At 43.5% G+C, this 16,497-nt stretch overlaps 1 protein-coding gene and 1 non-coding gene across 3 annotated transcripts in view; one reads left to right on the forward strand and one right to left on the reverse strand.

Annotated features, from left to right (window-relative positions):
• RSU1 (Ras suppressor protein 1) overlaps window positions 1–16,497 on the forward strand; it is a 213,631-nt gene that overhangs the window by 169,323 nt on the left and 27,811 nt on the right. The window lies entirely within an intron of this gene.
• On the reverse strand, window positions 16,093–16,164 carry TRNAF-GAA. The gene has a single exon. It is a non-coding gene; the product is annotated as a tRNA-Phe (tRNA).

The following is a 16,497-nucleotide window of genomic DNA, read 5'->3' on the forward strand; positions in this document are numbered from 1 at the left end:
ATTTTTAATCACATTTCTTACTATAGCCCCAGTTTTATTAGCAGTGGTGTTTTATAACTTAATAATTTATTCATAATGAGTTCAGAACGTCCATTCACCCAACACCAAAGAAATAAATTTACCCGTACATTAGCGCTCATCAAGAGGAACAGAACCCTTCAGGGTCACATCCAACTATCTGTCCAAGATCCTTTTGCATCAAAGGATGCTTTTAATAATGAGATCATTTTACACCGCATCGTGTTGTGTCAGTGGAGCCCACATCTGGGTTTCGCCGAGTCATTTATGAATCACAATAACTTCACACATGTTTAAAATAAGCATGAATCAACCAGCAAGGTGTCTGCATCTATTCTTCCAGTTGTGAAATCTGAATTCATGCTCTGCTGTAGCATTTTCTGCTCAGCCCCCCTCCACAGGCACCCCCACCTATCCCGCCAGACCTCAGGGCATGTCGCAAGCTGTTATCTGGACTTGATTGAGCTGTGTGTATTTTAATGGCATGTGCATCACACTGCAGCTCAGGTTTTGCCAAGCTCCTGGGCATTCTCACCTCTGGGCGTCCATGGCTATTTCAGAGACAGCATCCGTAACTAACCTTGCCCAGGGTTCCCGTGAGAACACCCCGGGCCCTTGTCCTTTCACAGAAGCCAGGAAGCTCAGGCTCACTGACTGGACAGCAGGCATGGGGCTAGTTTAGACTTGTCATTTTCATGAAGATTTCATGTCAAAGCATAAACCCACCCGGGGCTTCAGTTCTGGAAAGTCTTTTGAGGCCAGGAAGTGATGCTGAAGAAGCTTCAGACTAGAGGGATCTGTCTAAGATGCAAAGATATTAATAGCCTGTAAGCCAAAAAAGAATGTTTTATGTTCAGACAAACTTGAGAACCTTGGGAAAACTGTTCTCTGATATGCACATATTGATCTCTGGTGTCCTGCCAGGCCAGACATAGTGTAGCATTTCTCAAACTTTGTTGACCAGAGGACCCTCTTTGGAAGCGTGTTTTCCCTCCATGTTCTTTCTCTATAAAATAGACAAATAAAAATACATAAAACCTATTCAAAGTGTACAGTTACACTGTTCTGGCCATGACACAAATTTTCTCAATGTAGAAGAAATAATGCATGTTCCTATGCGTTTCAAGCCACAAAGGACCAGAAACATGTAACAGATTATGATTATTTTTCTCCTTTGATCTTACTGTAAGTAGAGGGCTCAGAGACATGACATGATTGAATCTTTCATTGTTTGGATTCTGGTGATCTCTCTGAATCCTTTTTTCTTCCTACTCCACTTTCCTTTGTGCTGGGAAAATCTCTTCTTTGTTTGAGGGCCCATATTACAAGTTACAGAAAATGAATCATTAGGGACTTTCCGGGTGGTCCAGTGGTTAAGACTCCTTAACCACCTTGCTGTGCAGGGCACTCAGGTTCTATTCCTGGGCAAGGAACTAAGATGCCACACGCCTGGGGCAGCTAGGCCTAAGTGCCACAGCTACTGAGCCCGCTTTCCACAGCTAGAGAATCTGGGCCTCGCAACTAAGACTGCGTGAGCCGCAAATGAGACCCAACACAGCCAACTAAATAAGTAAATATTGAAAAAGAGAGAAAGGGAATCGTTAATCTGTGGCTGATCCGAGTGTTCATTCAAGTGGTTTTACCAATTGTGTTTGTACTGTTTTACAAATGTTCACTGTCGCTTATTAATTACACCTAGAATCACTTTTCTTTATATTAATGCAGATTGATAATTATCTGTATGATCCCTCTGTTTTCCACTTTCAACTTTTCCAGCTTGGTCTAAGCTTTAAAAAAAAAAAAACCTGAGGGGAGGGACAAACTTATGGTTATCAAAGGGGAAAAGTAGGGAGGGAGGGATGAATCGGAGCTTGGGATGAACATATACACTCTACTATATATAAGATAGATAACCAGGAAGGACTACTTACTATGCAGCACAGAGAACGCTACTCAACATTCTGGGATAACCTAGATGAGAAAAGAATCTGAAGAATGAATATATGTATTTATATAACTGCATCTCTTTGCTTAACATGGTGGAGATCTTAAATACCATACTTATCACTTATATGTGGAATCTAAAGTACAATACAGATGAACCTGTCTGTGAAACAGAAACAGACTCCCAGACGGAGAGAAAAGATTGGTGGTTGCCAAGGGGGAGGGGGAAGGATTGACTGGGGGTTTGGGGTTGGCAGATGTAAAATATTATATATAGGATGGGTAAACAAGGTCCCACTGTTTAGCATGGGGAACTGTATTCAATCTCCTGGGATAAATCGTAATGGAAAAGAATATTAAAAAGAATGTATATGTTTGTATAACCGAGTCACTTTGCTGTACAGCAGAAATTAGCACAACATTGTAAATCAGCTATAATTCATTATGAAAAGAGCTGGTGTTTTAAGATATGCAGCATGTTTTATGATGATGGGAATGACTAGCAGGGTGAGGGGAAGAGTTGAGGTAGAAGAGGGGTCAGCTGCCAGTAATGTCCTTGTTTATTACAACAGGGGACAGGGATCCGGGGTGGGGCGGGGTCAGCCTTGGGTCGGGGTCTGGGGCAGTTCCTCCACAGTGGCCAGAGGAAAGGCAGAGCATTTGGTACAAGCAGTGGGTAGGTTGGTAAACCCGTGTTGGGACTGGATGGAGCTTCTCTTTAGAGTGTTTGCATTTTCTCAGCTAAATAGGGAGCAAGGTTATCAGCCAGGAGGGGGGCTGAAGGAGGAAATATTACAGTATTAGAGGTTTGAGAGAGGAAAAAAGGTCTAAAGTAGTTGTCTAGGAGAAAGAAAAAAATGAACTAGGATAGTCAGGAGTACAGACGGCTCCTAGTGCTAATCCAAGAGAATTCAGCTTTTTCCTGTGTGGTGTTTTTTTTCATGTTTATTTCTTTTACATTTAAAAAATTTTTTTGATCACCCCCTTGATATACAGGATCTCAGTTCCCCAACCAGGGGTTGAACCTGTTCCCCTTGTAGCAGAAGTGTGGCATCCTAACCACTGGATCACCAGGGAAGTCCCAGAACTTTCTCTTTTTCCTTCTTCTTATACCAGGAGAATTTGCTCAGGGTATCTGCAGAAATAACCACTGTTCCACTGTAGAAATATACTACCATTTATTTATTCATTAATATGCTATGGGACATTAATGTCATCTCCACTTTGGGGCTATTGTGAATATAACTGCTGTGAACATTCTTTTTCAAGTCACTTTAAAGACATGTTTTCATTTCCCATGGGTAAATTCCTAGAAGCAGAATCACTGGGTCGTAGAATATATATATATTTAATTCTGTAAGAAACTGCCAGTTTTCTAAGTGGTTCTGCTAAAGTAACCAGGCAAATGCTTCACCTTTTGGTAGAAAAGAAGCTGTAATTAATGGAAAGTGCAAGGTGATAGGCTTAGTTATTAGTTAATTTCAGGAACATTCCTGAACTTCTGTGGACCCAATTTCCCCAGAAGCTACATGGGGGAAATAAACTAGGTAATCTACAAGGCCCCTTCCAGATCCCACATTCTGTGAATTTTGGTGAAATTCAACTCCATGGTAATAGACAGAAAGCCACATCACTGCAAATTTTTATTCTGTGGGAGCAGAGCAGTATTTAATGTACTGGACATGGGAAGAAAACCTAGAACATAAGGTGTGCAGAGGCAAACGGATGCGTCTTTTGTGAGGCACATAGATGGGTGGGAAAATCACCTGCTCTTTAAGGGAAAACGTTGTAAGGTGATGTAGGCTTCCACTCAGACTTTAATGTAGAAAATTGTATACCTATGAATAGCTCCCATTGCTGTTTTTTTAAAGTAATTTATTTTATTTACTGGCTGCACTGTGTGATTTGTGGGATCTTAGTTCCCCAACCAAAGATTGAACCTGTGTCCCCTACACTGGAAGTACAGAGACCCAGCCACTGGACCACCAGGGACGTCGCCTGTTCTGTTTGAATCAGAACAAATTCTGGGAGATGCAAACAAACCAAAAAAACTGCTTAGAAATCCACTGTGTGGATGGCTGTGGCTTGCTTTGAAGCTAGAACAGCAAAACACTGGCTTCTGTTACTTGGCAAAACTACTGAGTGAGTGTTCTATTCACCTGAGCTCCCTCCAGCCGAGACCAGAGAAAATTTGTTTCCTTCAGACCCTGGGAGCCCCACTGCCATCTTGCGGTAGATGTCATCTGTCAGTGAACTGAAATGTGTGTTGATGCTAATCTCCGTCTGTGACTTCCTGGCCGCCTGTCCCCATACTTCAGCAATGCATGAGGAAGGGTAGACTTTGGCAATGACTGAGGAGTCACGGTCCACCAGGTTGAAGCCGTCTGATAAATAGAGGATGCTAGAAAAGACAGATTGAACATCAGTGTGAGATCACATATTTGTATAATTTGTCTTCTGGGTTAATGAGATTTAGGAGCGGGGAGGAGAAAACCAGTTGGAGGTAGCTCGGAACCAGGTGGGGATCCTTGACTCATCTGTGATCAGTGGGGAGGGTAGAGAGATGTCCAGTTGGTGCCCAGCATCACCCTGGACCCTGCTTAGGGTCCCAGGGTTGTGAGATTCTGACCCACTCAGGGCAGGACAAATGCCTTTGCTTCTCACAGCTTTCTCAGAAGGGACTGTGAGGAGCTGATCACTGAAAGGCTCATAGGCTCATGGCACATTGGAGCTGAATGTTAGAGGTCAGTTAGTCCAGATGCTTATCCCATGTGGAGTTCCTTCTGCAGCATTCCTGGTCAGACCCTGGTCTGTGGTCACTTGCCCTCTGCCTCGGTCACCTGCAGTGACCTGGGACTCACCTCCTCGGCACATTCAGTGTAAAACACACGTGTTTTCAGACCATTCCCTCTGGTAAAACTTCACCAAGTCAGCCAGTGACCTCCACCACTCAAGGAGAAAATCTAAAAACAGAAGTAAACTCCCAGCCAGCGTGGGGTGGTGCCTCTCTCTGGTTGCTTTATTTCTCTCCCCAGGAGTGGATGGGTCACAGGCACCATATGTATTTTATTTCTGTCCTTTCTTGGTGATCTGTAGGAACACAAATAAGCAATTTTTTCCTTAGCTGGAGACCGTTGTGTCCTAAGTGGCCTTGATGGATCTTGATACTGATCGATAGAGATGATTTCTTTGTCACATTGGGTTTATAGTCTTTATAGCTGTTCAGAAGTCCATTATTTGTCATGCTAAAGCGGTGATTCTCTAGCAGGACAGTCTTGATCAGCAGGGGGACACTTGGCAGTGTCCAGAGACCTTGTGGTTGCCACATAACAGGGTCAGGGTGCTGCTGATATGTTTTGCCGAAAGTTTTACTTTCGTTTTAGGTTCTAAAGATTTGATAACAAAAAGAAACCACGTCTTGCACACAGATAAACAGTTTCAATTTTTAATAGAAGATTATTTAACTTAATTTCAACATATAATCATTGAAAGAAAAGAAGTAGAAACAAATGAGAGAAGTCATATATAGTGTATATATCACCATATATATCTTACATATATATCTATATATATACATATATAGTGCATATATCATATGTAGTGTATATATAACCAACTTGGGCGAAACCTGCATCCCGACTTGAACAGCACAGTCTGGAGTCCAGTTGCGAAAAGAGTTGGGAAAGGGTCCTGAACAGTGCATCCACCCCATGGTGGACTTCAGATGCAGCTTTGTGGGCTCCCACTTTTAATCCTAGGCCACAAGCTTATATCATCATCAGTTTATGTGCACAACTGCAGCTATGATTTTCTTTCAACTTCTACAATGCTGCTTGTTTCACCTTTTAAAGAGTCATAAGATTCCTTAGACATCACCCCACTCCACCCCACCTGGGCATTGGCCAGGTCGCCAGGGCTTAAAAAATTCCAAGATCTACTCCCTTTCTTATCTAAAGTGCTGCTTGACTTGCTGGTAACCGTTGGTATGCTCACAGGCAGGCATGTCATCCAGGCAGGGTCAGAAGTTGCCCACAGACCTGCTCCCCTACTTCTGAAACCTGAACAAGTCCATCTTCATTTTAACTTCTTAACATATTATCTGATGGGTAGAGGCCAGGGATGCTGCTAAACATCCCACAGTCCTCAGGACAGCCCCCCACTACAAAGCATTATCTGATCTAGCTGTCTTTGCCCTGGGATTAAAAAAACAAAAAAACCTGGTCTAGAGGAAACAGTAGTTTCAACCAACCATTGGTACCACCATCCAGCAGTGGCCAGCACAGTGGACATGTTTTTCTCTAGCACACAGCTTTATTTGTATCTAGAAGATTCAAGATTTTCAGTTTCATAAGTATAAGAGCTTCCACATTTATTTCTGTCTTCAGGGTTCTTTCAGGCAAGTTAGAGTAAAACCAACCAAGCAATGTACCTTAGAAAATTTATTGAGAATCAGTCGTCAGGCATGTGGTTGTCACGTGATGCTGGTGGTGGTGCAGTTTGCTTGCTTTAATCTATAACTTCCTGCACGCAGTGGTAGATATCTTAGAATCCTAAGTAGGGACTTATTTTTCTAAAAGCCTCCCAGTCTTTTAAAGATACATCCAACTTATTTGTCATACCCTAGGGAGGTATTGGCACCCCACTCCAGTATTCTTGCCTGGAAAACCCCATAGACGGAGGAGCCGGGTAGGCTGCAGTCCATGGGGTCGCGAAGAGTTGGACACAACTGAGCGACTTCCCTTTCACTTTTCCCTTTCGTGCATTGGAGAAGGAAATGGCAACCCACTCCAGTGTTCTTGCCTAGAGAATCCCAGGGATGGGCGAGCATGGTAGGCTTTCGTCTGTGGGGCTGCACAGAGTCAGACACGACTGAAGCAACTTAGCAGCAGCAGCAGGGAGGTATAGGTTACCTCCAATTAAGAGAGAAGAGTGAGCAGTCAGGATAAAGAGTTTTAAAAGGCTCTTTGTTTTGTTTTGGTTTTTCATTAGTTTATTCATACGGTTTTAGTATGCAATTTGTTTTCGGTCATTGACGTAGAATTCTAAGTCTGGCGTGTTGTTTATTGTCTGATAGGAGTTTGTTTCATTGGTTTGGTTTGTGTAGTAGGGGGAAACATTTTTGAGAGGAAATCAAGTGAGTTTTCTTTTTCACATTGTCTGGAGAAGCCGAAAGCCATATCAACGCAGGTTTTGATACGTAATGTTCCTGTAACAGACATAAGCACTGCATCATTTTCCTCCATCCTTTGTGGGGTGGACCCCATGCTGAGGGAAGATGCTTGTCAATCAAGGCAGCAGCTAATTAGATGAGCTCCAGTGCTCCTGGATCCCTTCCAGATGCACACGCCCTGTCACATCTGCCAGGGGTGTCAGTGCAGGCTCCCCCTACTCCCCCCTAAGTCCTTTGACTCAAGGCGGTCCACACTTGGAAAGGGAGGGAGTAAATATTTCTGGGGTGCCCACTCAGAGCTGAGACTGTCTATGCCAGATCTGGGGTATCAGAATGGAAACAGAGAGTGCTCATTCCTTAGGGGCATGAAAGTGGAGACCAAAAGGGGGTCCCAGGCCCATGATGACTGTAACTCAGTGGCATAATACAGTGTCTTATACCAGTTGTATAAACGGAGGTCTGTGGGATTCAGGAAAACCCCACCAGATGATTTTCTCCTCTTTTCTGGCTTGTGTAAGCATGATCATTGCATGACTTTTTACTGTTATTACTATTTTTTGGCCATGGGACATGTGGAATATTTGTTCCCTGACCAGGGACTGAGCCGTGAATCCCCTGCACTGGATGCTTGAAGTCTTAACCACTGGCCCTCGGGGAACTCCCATCATTGCATGACTTTTTAAATGAAAATGGCTAGAAACATCCCTGTCAGTCCAATGGTTAAGATTCCATGTTTCCCATGCAGGAGGCATGGGTTCAGTCCCTGGTCAGGGAGCTAAGATTCCACATGCCACATGGCCAAAAACACCCAAACATAAAACAGAAATAATATTGTAGCAAAACTCAATAAAGACTTTAAAAAGAATGAAAATGGCCAAACTAAAATTAGTGAGCTGTTGCTTAGGTCATGGTGGACCAAGTGGAATTTGATGTGTTTTAGAAATCTTCCTTTGGTGGTGCTATTTATTCATGCTTTTATTAAAAAAAAAAAAATCACTTTCCTACTTTCCTTTCATTGTGAGGCTCCTGGGAACACAGGGCTGAGGTCCTGATGGTGGAGAGCACTGGGCAAGTGGGCTCTTTGAAGGGTGACAGTGCTCCCTGGGTGCCCGAGGGACCCAGCACCGCTGCACCCTGGGCTTGTTCGTGGCTTAAATCACCTCAGTGCTCTGAATTCTCCCACTTGGAGACGAGCTCTGAACCATCTCCCCCGAGGATGGCACCGCGGCTTCATGCAAAAGGCTCGTCTTCTGATCTTCTCCCATGAAACATGACAGTTTTTCTCTGTGACGGCCGAATTAATTATCAGAAACCATTTGCTGGCAGACAGTTGGATGCTAATTATGATAGGTGCCTTCACAGGCCTTAGACCCAAATTTGTTGATGTTTGTTGGTGGTGGTAAAAATGAAAAACCATAAAATATGAATTTTTTTCTTTTTTGAAACAAATGTATGCGATGCAGATGAGGCCAGAAAACTTTGATGGAGTTCTCTGTGATCTGAGCTAAAACTACTCAGTCTGGTTATGCAGAAAGAGATTGAAGAAATGGTTAATGAATTGTTACTTTCTGGTTGAGAGGGGTTTGAGTTGGGATATTTCAATTTCAAAAACTGGCATTGATTAGATCTGAGGGACATTGGGTGAGGTGTTCCCAGAAGGTCGAGATCTGAGTATCCAATTTGACCTCACGCTGTGTCCCAGGTTTGTGAAATCTTTCTAGCGGGTTCCACCTGGGAGGAATCATTTTCAATTAAGTAGATCTGACCATTGGAGAAAGGCCCCCGCGGTGTGGGGTCATGTTGTGAACAAAGTCGCCCAGCTCACAAAGGAATGGCTTGGGTGTCAGCCTGTCTCATACTCGCTCTGGGTAGCATTTTGCTGTCCCATCAGTGGTTACCTTAATGAGGTGTCAAGATGAAGGCAGGTGGGTGCTACCTGGAGCTGTGTGATGCAAGGAAGTGGTTGCTGTCTCTGACTCTCATTGGGACAAGCAGGAAGGAGGCCAGCAGACCCTTGATCCTTGGAAGGGGTGATAATCTACTGGAAGATTGTCCAAACGGTAGGAAGGGGATCCAGTATTAATGGGAAAGCAGAAAAGCAGAAGAAGTGAGAATAGAGAACTAATTTCATATAGGTATATGAATGATCTGGTTTTTGTTAGCAAGGCTTATGATATGATAACCAGCAGTGTTCCAGCATACATTCTAGAATAATCTTTTTTAAGATACTAATTTATTTTTACTTATTTGCCTGTGCCAAGTCTTAGCTGTGGCACACAGGATCTTTTAGTTGTAGAATGCGAACTCTGAGTTGCAACATGTGGGATCTGGGGCTTCCCTCGTAGCTCAGTTGGTAAAACATCTGCCTGCAGTATAGGAGACCTGGCTTCGATCCCTGGGTCAGGAAGATCCCTTGGAGAAGGAAATTGCAACCCACTCTAGTATTCTTGCCTGGAGAATCCCATGGACAGAGGAGCCTGGCAGGCTACAGTTCATGTGCTTGCAAGAGTCGGACTTGACTTACCGACTGAACCACCACATGTGAGATCTAGCTCCCTGACCAAGGATCAGACCCCAGGCTCCCTGCATTGGGAGTGTGGATTCTTACCACTGGGCCACCAGGGACATCTCTAGAATAATTTTTAATAAGTAAACAGTGCATGTGTGCATGCTTAGTCACTTCAGTCATGTCCTACTCTGTGCAACCCTGTAGACTCTAGCACACCAAGCTCCTCTGTCCATGGGATTCTCCAGGCAAGAATATGTGTTACCATGCCCTTCTCCAGGGGATCTTACTGACATGGCGATCGAACCTGCATCTCTTAAATCTCTGGCATTGGCAGACAGGTACTTTACCAGTAGCACCACGGGGGTGGACACCCATAAATACTTTTGGGAAATTGCAGAGATAGTTTCAATACATTTTTTTCCCCTCCAGGAAAGTTCAATGGTTCATAATTTCTTGTTAAATTAGATGGCTGATATAAAATAACAATTTTCAAACACTTCACATCTTAGCCCTTAATCATCAGATAAGATTATCTGGCAGAAATAGAAACTTCTTTTTCAGTTTCACCTGAGCTTACAGCAGTGCAGCGAGCCCCTCCTCATGAACTACTCTTCCCAGGGCTTCATTTCTCAGGGGGAAATTGACACGGTTGCAGAGACAGAGGCATGAAACTGCCTTGTTCCATGGAAGAACAGGGTGTAGTTCAGAACCCAGGTCTGTGATGAAGACAATTTTAAAGTCCCTGCCATTTTTCTCCAGTTGCACCTTGGGTTGGATTTCCTGATGTATTTTCCTGCTTCCAAGGTACAAATGCAAACTAAGACAAATAGGACGTTTAAAGGAATTGTACTTAATAAATCTCATTTGTCTGTGCCTTTTCCTATGTCTTCTTCATAATTTTAGTTCTCACCATGCAGCAGTTCAGAGATCTTCTTTCTCCCTCTCATGAGCCAGGGAGGAAAGCCCCCAGTGTTTAAAGAGACTCAGAGTCTCCAGTCTGTCCTAGTTCTGCTCACCAGAAGCTGTGCAGAGCAGAGCTCAGCCTGGCAGACGGAGAGACTGGCTCAGTTTGGCTCAGTTGTGAGAAGTAAGGAAGGCAGGTACCAAGCCCATAGCACGAACACCAGGATTTGTTCAGGAGTTTCTGTGTTTCTTTCTTCGCACACTCTTTCACTCACTAACTGGTTCACAGAAACTTGCTGAGTATTAGAGGGTATAGCGATACAATCCCATCATCACTGTGAAGAAAGCACGGGCCCCGCCCTTAGGGGTTCCCTTGCCAGCAGTGTATTCCAGCAACTGGATGGCATTATGCCCTCTCACACCAGCAGTTTCCACGGAGGTAAAGCATATAGGAGCCGAGTTCATACAGCCCAAGGGATGTTATTTTTTACCAGCTGGAAGGACATGTCCTTTTTTTCCAGTGGACACAAGAATGAGGACTTCGCCCCTCCTCGTTTGTTGAATATTTAAAAAAAAAGAAAACCCCACATCCTGACACTAGCAGTTTCATCAGGGAGGCATCTCTGGGTTCTGTCAGTTCGGTTTGACACCTTCTGGGTAACTCTGCAGGGAGTGATGCAGTCAATCTGGAGAGAGCCTGGATCGGAGCTTCAAGTCAGTTTTGAGTGCATTTCTGCCACTGATCATCTCTGGCTGCTGTGGCCAACTCATCTGCCCCAACCAAGTCCCAATTTCTCATCTGTGAAACCAGTTGCTTTTACTGTAGTGGATCATGAAGTATTTGCCTGTGACTACATCAGAATTGAATTTTCTCTGTGATACAGTTTTTTAATGACCTATTAGGAATTTTAAGTTCCCTTTCTACTGCGAGGTTCTTAAAGCCAATGATCTTCTATATAAAAACTAGATCTGGGGCACAAAGATAAATGTTTGTTAAATGTATTAAATGAATATTTCTAACTAATTTTAAATAGGAGCCTTCCGCCTCCATAAGGATGACTGTAGGCTATTGAAAACTTCTTGATTCGTGATTATATGTTTTCCTGAGTGCAGATGTATTGTGTTCATATGATTTTTTAAGATTAAAAAAAGAAACAGGATGCTTAAACAAAGTGAGTTTAGGTCACTTTGAAAATCTGTGCTTTTCTACTTGAATGGTAACAACCCAACCATTTTAAGGTTTAAATCAATGATTTTGTTACCAAGTCAGTTCAGTTCAGTCGTGTCTGAATGTTTGCAATCCCATGGACTGCAGCATGCCAGGCTTCCCTGTCCATTACCAACTCCCAGAGCTTGCTCAAATTCATGTCCATCAAGTCAGCGATACCATCCAACCATCTCATCCTCTGTCGTCCCCTTCTCCTGCCTTCAGTCTTTCCCAGCATCAGGGTCTTTTCCAATGAGTCAGTTCTTTGCATCAGGTGGCCAAAGTATTGGAGCTTCAGTTTCAGCACCAGTCCTTCCAGTGAATATTCAGGACTGGTTTCCTTTAGGATTGACTAGTTTGATCTCCTTGTAGTCCAAGGGACTCTCAAGAGTCTTCTCCAACATCACAGTTCAAAAGCATCAATTCTTTGGTGCTCAGTTTTCTTTATGGTCAAACCCTCACATCCATACATGACTCCTGGAAAAATCATAGCTTTGACTATGACCTTTGTCAGCAAAGTGATGTCTCTGCTTTTTAATATGCTGTCTAAGTTGGTCATAGCTTTTCTTCAAAGGAGCAAGTGTCTTTTAATTTCATGGCTGCAGTCGCCATCTGCAGTGATTTTTGAAGGCTAAGAAAATAAAGTCTGTCACTGTTTCCATTGTTTCCTCATCTGTTTGCCATGAAGTGATGGGACCGGATGCCATGATCTTATTTTTTTGAATGATGAGTTTTAAGCCAGCTTTTTGACTCCCCTCTTTCACTTTCATCAAGAGGCTCTTTAGTTCCTCTTCACTTTCTGCCATAAGGATGGTGTCATCCGCATATCTGAGGTTATTGATACTTCTCCTGGCAATCTTGATTCCAGCTTGTGCTTCATCTAGCCCAGCATTTCGCATGAGGTACTTTGCATAAATTTAAATAAGCAGGGTGACAGTAGACAGCCTTGATGTACTACCTTCCCAATTTGGAACCAGTCCATTGTTCCATGTCCTGTTCTAACTATTGCTTTTTGACCTGCATACAGATTTCTCAGGAGCCAGGTCAGGTGGTCTGGTATTCCCATCTCTTTAAGAATTTTCCACAGCTGCTTGTGATCCACACAGTCAACGACTCCATGGACGTGAGTTTGAGTGAACTCCAGGAGACGGTGATGGGCAGGGAGGCCTGGCGTGCTGCAGTCCATGGGGTCACAAAGAGTTGGACACGACTGAGCAACTGAACTGAACTGAACACAGTCAAAGGCTTTAGCATAGTCAGTGAAAGCAGAAGTAGATGTTTGTTACCAAGATAGAGAAGAAAAACCCAACTGAACTTTTTAATCCGTTTTGTACAAGATGAGTTTCAGAAATATCATCATCTGAGCTGCCTAAGGTGCAGCTGCAGTGTTTCAGTAATTACAACTGCCATTTATTGAGTAATGACATGTCCAGATTAATGGACAGGATTTCATTTGACCTTCACCATAAACTTAGGAGGCAGGTTCTGTTGTTACCCTTGTACACACCGTACCCCTTGTGCAGATCAGGGCGTCAGAACTCAGAGATTAAGTAACTCCTCAAGTTCACACCTCCTAAACATTAAAATGGAATTTGATTGAATTGGGTCTTTTATATGGTTCAAAGAACCACTCGACTAATGTTCTTATTACATTTATAGCCACAAGGCATGTCCCACAGGGAAGGTTCAATAATCAGTGAGTGCATAGTGGGCGGGATAAGTTTGAAACTCTTCATGGGATCACTTTGAAGATATGTACTCTTGGAGCCTTCTTTTTATTTCCCATTATTTAGTACTTTGTTTAACTATGGACAGGAGCTGCAGTGTTCCCAGATCATCATCATGCTGATGGGTCTACTCATAAAGCTTCACTAATTAAAATGACATGATCCTGGGACTTGCCTGGTTGTCCAGTGGTTAAGACTCCATGCTTTCCCTGCAGAGGGTGCAAGTTCAATCCCTGGTCTGGGAACTAAGATCCCACATGCTGCACCGTGTGGCCAGAAAAATAATTAATTAAAATGATCCTCTGGCTGTGTGATACTCGGGTATCTCCTCCTAGCCAGGGGCACTGGCGTCGTACGGTAGCTGGTCAGAAATGCATAATCTTGGGCTCTACTCTGAGCCCACTGAATGAGGTTCTGCACGTGAGCAGGTTACTGGGTGACTCCTGTGTGCGCTGACGTTTAGGAGCTTTGCATGGTTAGTGGGCCTCCCAGATTGCTGGGGTTGCTAGGCAAAGAAAACACTAACATGTCAAGTCCTGATAGCCACCTTCATGGTGCTGTGGGCGAGAGTGAAGTGTTGGAGAAACGCGTACATATAAGATACTGAAGAATGTGACACTCGGAAGAAACTAAAATGACCTGAACACAAAAAGAAGCTGAAAAGTTAAAAAGCTTTTTCCATGGATCTTGCTTTTTCTACAGTTGAGGAAGACCTAGACCTTTTCCTTTGAGAAAAAAATCATTCCAGATTGTTTTGATGTGCAAACAAGCAAGTCCAATTAGTGAAGAGTAAGAATTAATAAAAAGAGAGAAAGTAAAAGCTTAAACACCGAACTTCTCAAGGTTCTTCTTTTGAGCTAACTGCAGGGCTCTTGGGCTCTTTTTCACCTGAAAGTTCACATTTCTTATCAAACAGCTCCACAGTGAAAAATCATGTGTGTTGTATAAAATAATTACTCAGAATTGTTGTTAAGAACAAAACACAGTATGCCAGAATGAATGCCTTTTCTGTCTCCTGCGGCTGTTCCTTAAATGCACAAAATATTGTAGAACATAGAGTAAAAAATGTAACTTTTCTTTGCCCTCAGTTTGTTATAACAAGTAAAAATCAAATCTTAGCTTGCAAAGAGGGAGTGAAATTGTGTGTTCAGTGGAGTCTTTAAAGATTTCCTATTGAAAAAAAATTAGCATATGTACAGAACATAAATGGACTACAATGAGATTCAGATCTGTGAAATGTTAGGATGTGAGCGTGTTAACACGTGTGGGCACATCTTTGGGCTCTGACATGGACGACAATTCACTCTTGGATCCTGTGTTGCTATTTCACAGAAGGTTAAAGCAAGTGGAAGTGTGGCAAGGATTTCCAAAACTATCCATACTAACTTCGAGGACCATGTTCTCCCAACTGCTAATTAATGTGGAGTCAGCTTCATATATTGAGATGTTTAATCAATTGGCAGATTGCTGTCAATAAATATGTGTCTTAAGTGCTTTGTAATAGACAGGCTAATGAAGTGTACTCTGTGCGTGTCAGAGCTATTGGGAAAAATCTCTCTCCCTTCTGGGCATCTTGCCACACTTGATTAGTCTCACTCTGATGCAGAGAAGAATGCCCTTCACTGTTGCCTGTCTCACCTCTGGATGAAGTACCTGGAGAACCAGACAAGAAATTAAATTACAGTGTATAACAGCAGTTACTTAAGCCATGAGCGGTGGTACTGTTAATGCGACTGATAGTAACTAATGTTTCCTGAGCAGTTACTATAGGCTGAGTTCTGAGCCCAGTACTCTTTCCAGTTACCTCCTTTAATCGTCCCTGGGACGCTCTGAGAATGGACACTGTTTCTCCACCTGCTCAGAACCTTGCTGTAACCAGTGTCTTTGTCAGTGCTGCTGAAATCCTGAACCGGATTTAGTTAGTAACATAACCTGTTCCATGTGTAGTGCAGTTAAGTCATTGTAATTCCCCAACTGTAACAGGATAGAGAAATACAAGGAATACATCTTATTATTGCTTACTATTGAGTACTTCCATGTATAACCACGTGCTCCTGAGTACTGGGGGTGAGGAAGCAGTAGTCAGATGTCTGCATCTCTACCTGGAAATTCTCTCTGAATCTCCAGACCTATAGAGATGTGACATGCTAGCTTACTCACATACTGTAAATCACCTCCATGTGGGAAATGGGATTAGGGTTATCCGAGATGGCGCACAGTTCTTGGTAAAGCTCCAAAACACATACAAAAGATATATTCCCACCTTGATTTGTACAAAAATTGCATTGCTGGACTGTCTGGTGTACATTGATGCTGGGCAGAAAATGTATACTTTGTGTTCATACGTAAAGGGTGTCCCATCTACATGAAGGTCCAGTGGACACCAGGAGGTCATGAAGCCTGGGAGACCATGATGTTGCAGGTCTAGCCTGCTTCTCCAAAGACACCTGTCTTCCAAAACTTTCATCCAGTAAATACCAGTAAGTGAAGTCGCTCAGTCGTGTCCGACTCTTTGCAACCCCATGGACTGTAGCCTACCAGGCTCCTCCCTCCCTCCATGGGATTTTCCAGGCAAGAGTACTGAAGTGAGTTGCCATTTCCTTCTCAGGGGATCTTCCCGACCCAGGGATCGAACCTGGGTCTTCTGCATTTCAGGGAGACGCTTTAACCTCTGAGCCACCAGGGAACCCTGAGCCACCAAATACCAGTCGAGTCCTCAATCATTAAGACAACCACAGACACCCTAACGGATTTTCAGAAAGTCCACAGAGGGTCATTGTCACCCCACAAGGCAAGGGGACTGTGTTTCATCCCTGTCTTGCACATGTGCCAACTGAAAGCATCAGTAGTTTTCCCAAAGTCACGTATGTGGCCAGATAGTGGAGTTGAGATTCAGACTGTGCTATCCAACTCCAAAATCCTACATTTAACCCTCTGGCTCCATCTTCCCCAGCACATGGATACGGGCCAGCATTGCCACATGCGAGCATGTGTGAGGTTTATGGGCCCGCCCTTAGGA

This window comes from Bos indicus x Bos taurus, chromosome 13, assembly GCF_003369695.1.
Source record: "Bos indicus x Bos taurus breed Angus x Brahman F1 hybrid chromosome 13, Bos_hybrid_MaternalHap_v2.0, whole genome shotgun sequence".
NCBI lineage: Eukaryota > Metazoa > Chordata > Mammalia > Artiodactyla > Bovidae > Bos > Bos indicus x Bos taurus.